Below are 4,230 nucleotides of genomic sequence, written 5' to 3'. Positions count from 1 at the left end.
AATTGACCAACCTTTTTACCTGTCCTGCATTCACCATCGCTATATTTGTCTTCTTGCGATGAGCTCTAACAATGAACTCCTTGCCATCTTTGAATAGATGATATTTGTTTTCATGGCGATGAAAGATAGCTTTCCTGTCAAACAAGTAAGGACTTCCCAAAACAATTCCTGCTATATCAAAAGGTACCACATCAAGTTCAACTGTGTCAATAAAATGTGCAGTAATTGCAAAGCGCAATGTGCACTTTCTTGAGACTTGTAAATTTGCATCCTTGCAAATCCATCCAAGTGGATATGGCTTCGGATGTGGAACGGTCTCAAGTTTAAGCTACTTGACCAAGTCCTCTGATATAAGGTTTGCTTGTGACCCACTATCAAAAAGTGTGTCAATTTTAGTATGTTTTGAAATCACCCTCACATGAAACAGTTCAATTATTTCTTCCTCATTAGGAGCTTGTACATGGCAGTTTGAGGTACTAGTGCTGGCTTGAGTTTCAATTTCTTTTCCCTTCAAGTTTTTCAAATCCATGGCTGCAATTTTGGTTTCATCACCTTAATCTTCCCCTAAATCTTGTGGTGTAGATGTAGTAGCAGCAGTTTTCTGTTTCCCTTTGGATTTGTTAAATTGAGGTCTTTTTTCAGGATATAATTTCCAACAGTTTTTCTCCTCATGGCCTGGTTTAGAACAGTGTTTACAGATCACTTTCTCACTCTCCTGTTTGACAGATGCATTCTTTTTGCTCTTTCCCTTGGAGGTTTTCTCTTTGTTTTTCCCCTTGGGGGGCTTGTTTCTACCCTCTTCAAATGTGTTTTTTCCCCTTGCCTCTAAATGGGTAGCTTGGACACAAACCTCGTCCAGGCTAGTAGGGTTAAACATCAAGATGGTGTGTCTAAGGTAGCTATGCAAGCCACCGATGTATTTCAGCAAGGTTTCTTGGGTCTTCTCTTGAATTCTTGGGTGTAGTCTTGGACACTCTGACCCTTAAGTTGTCTGAAATTTTGCCAATTCATATTGGCCTTCTGCATGTGAGCAAGAGGATAAAACTGGTTTTTAATGGCTAACAGAAATTTAGGCCATGTTAAGGTAACCTTACCAAATTTCTTGATCTCCTCTTTAGTCTTGGCCTCCCACCAGACCAGTGCTGCTCCATCCATTCTCAAAGAAGCCAACTGAATCTTTGTGGCATCATCATGCATATTTTGGATCCTCAAGTAAACTTCCAACTGTCTAATCCAGATGTCAAGCTTTTCTACATTCACTTCACCATTAAACATAGGTAATTCGAATTTTACATCAAGCTTCAAAAAAGGACTTTTTCCAGAGGATTTATGCTTATGAACAGAAGAAGACGAAGATGAAGAGGAAGAAGGTGAAGATGGGGGTGGTGGATCACCATTTCCTCCATGTCCTTTCTTGGAATGATCATCATCCTTCTTACCTCCTGAAGAGCCCTCTCCTTCACGTGGATGTTTGGACCCTTCTCCAGCCAATTTCTCATTTCTTTCTTGGTACAATATCCTCACCATTTCAATGAGGTCCAAGAAATCCTTTCTGAAGACTCTTTCTTCTTCTCTTGGATCTGTCTCTATAGGAATTTCTCCTTTATGTTCAGACATCCTTGAAGCTTCTGCTGAGACTCTTGAGGGTGAAATTGAAGGTGGAGGTGATGGCTCTCTGGCCTTCCTTGACTGAGGATTCTCTCGTTCTCTAGTCAACTGTCCTTCCCCTCTTTTAAGTTTCAACCTGGTAAGCATCAATACTTTGCAAGACAGTTAGAAGATCTTTGCACAAAAACCCTGAGCTCTGATACCAACTTGATCTGAATTTGAAACTACTTGAAATTTGTTTGCAAGGTATTCAATTCAGAATTAAACATGTTTAAAAGATTTCCATGTCTTGCAGAAAGAAAACACATGAAATTTTCAGTTGTTTATGACCCATTTAAGCATAGCAGAGTTATTTCCTTTTACTATTTAACACATTAAAAAGAATTTGTTCTGCAAAATAAATCAACCACAAATGCAAAAGAAGTTGATAAAGTAGTTCACCCCCTCCAGGGCTACGTCTGCTAGGTCCAAAGCTCCCAACCGGGCTTGTCCTTGTTTTTATTAAATGCTCAAATTGAAAATACATCTGAATAGAAGCATCTACAGGAGAAATAGATGGTAAAAATGGATTCAGAACACTTGGATCCTTCAGGATTGACTATTGGATCACCTCCAATGGATACCTGCAACCCTATCCAGTCTTCACAAAACTGGGCCCTGGTGGCTCCTAGAACTTTCACGGCTCCAAAACCTCTGCAAATGACCTCAGATGGCTGTAAGACCTGCACCAATGGCTTCATAAGGTCGAAAATACCCAAAATAAAAAAAAAAAAAATTCGTCCAAAACCGACTTTCCTAGCCAAAGTTATGGCCATTTAAAGTTTCTCTAGTTTGCCCCTAGAAAAACTCCAACTAACTTTAGTTAACTCCAGATAGCTCCGCCAATTATGGCGGGTCCGCCAAATTTGGCGCTCCTGCCAAAATTCCGCCAACTTAACTGCAGTTACATTTAATTTTTGGTGGTTGCCTCGGATTTCGTGCCCGGCGGAATATTCCTTTTCTAATTTTTTTTTTTGAAAAATTAAAATTTCTAATGTTATGGACAAATTATTCTTTTTGCCATAACTTCCTCATACGGCGACCGTTTTTCGAACCGTTTGCGGCGCTGGAATTGGGAAGACGAGCAATTTCTAGTCATTCAACTTTGAACTAGTTCTAAACAATTTAAATTTTGAGCATTTTATGACACTTAGGACATGAGCACCTGATCACAAACCACGAAACATTCATCTTTTCTAATGCTTGCAAAAGAATACTGAAGGGATCTTGAAAATTCTAAAACACTAGCTTGTCTTGAGATCTAGCAGCAAAAATACAAGTATTCCCTACATTCTGATCTGAAAGAACAGTTGGTTGCTGATTGATAGGAAGGCATAGAGTAGTATAAGCTTCTTCTATCTGAGTGTTGGTTGTAAAGTCCTCGGCCATGAGAAATTCCGACTCGAATTCTGGCATACTGTCTCTCTTAGGCTTAATTTCATAGTCTAAGCCTTTCTTAAACAGAAAACATTCTTCAAGATTATCAAACATGACAACCTTATCATTTTCATGAATGAAAACAATATCTGTTCATTGATCTATAAATCTAATTTCAAGACTGTTATCATTTTCAAAAGTGGAAGAAGCTTCACTAACACCTTCTTGACTATGTGAACACTGCAAACTTACGTTAGCTTGGGCTGTAACCTGACCTTTAAGGAGTTGATATATCTCATCTTTAGACAGAGGAGATAATATTTTTTGTTTTCTTTTTCTCAAGCAATTATTGTCTTCTTGAAATAACATTTCAAAACATTTCAAAATCTGAATGACAGTCATCAATTCCCTGGTCTTCTGAAATTTGAAAACATTGTTGATCATCTTCATATGACATGGCAATCAAATTGTCATCACACTCATCAGTCATATGGGGGAAAAGTTTAGATATTTCTTGAAACTCAAAACTAACACTTCTGTCATTTACCACTGAGTTATCCAAAGAAGATTTTTCACTTACATGAACAAAGATCTCATCTTGTAATAAATCGTCGTATTTTCCCACGATTTCTTATGAAGGATATTTAGATGATCAAAATGGAAATTCAAGAAGGTATTTCCCCTCGTCGTGTTCTTTATATGGAAATAAAGGGCCGACAAGACATTCCTTTAACTCGTACTGGTGATAATGTGAACCTAAGGGAGATCGAACAGAAAGCCGCTGAATCAGCCCGTTTCTTGCGTGTATCCATTGAAGGGTTTTGGATCTGAGCAAGTTGAGAAAAGACATACAGTCTTGGCAGGAACGACGTTCAGTAGAATATATGACTCATGCTCCTTTAGGTTCTTTAAATTTTGTGGGTGGTGTAGCTACCGAAATCAATGCGGTGAATTACGTCTCTCCCCGAAGTTGGTTATCCACCTCCCATTTTGTTCTTTTTCATAAAAGGATTGGATTACCTTCTCGTGAAGACTTTGTTCTAATGAAATGGGAACACTTGGATCAATAACTTTTTCTTCTTCTTTCTAGACGATCTCAACAACAGAGCTCTCCTTCATGGGATTCAGAACAAGGTACTCTTCATCATCACGATCTGAAATTGAAACTTGATTTCCCTACATACTGTCATCTGCTATGAGCAGATC

Source organism: Pinus tabuliformis, chromosome Q (assembly GCF_031772625.1).
Source record: "Pinus tabuliformis cultivar Carrire ecotype Pingquan chromosome Q, CPIR1, whole genome shotgun sequence".
In the NCBI taxonomy this organism is placed as follows: domain Eukaryota; kingdom Viridiplantae; phylum Streptophyta; class Pinopsida; order Pinales; family Pinaceae; genus Pinus; species Pinus tabuliformis.
This window is presented reverse-complemented; position numbering follows the sequence as displayed.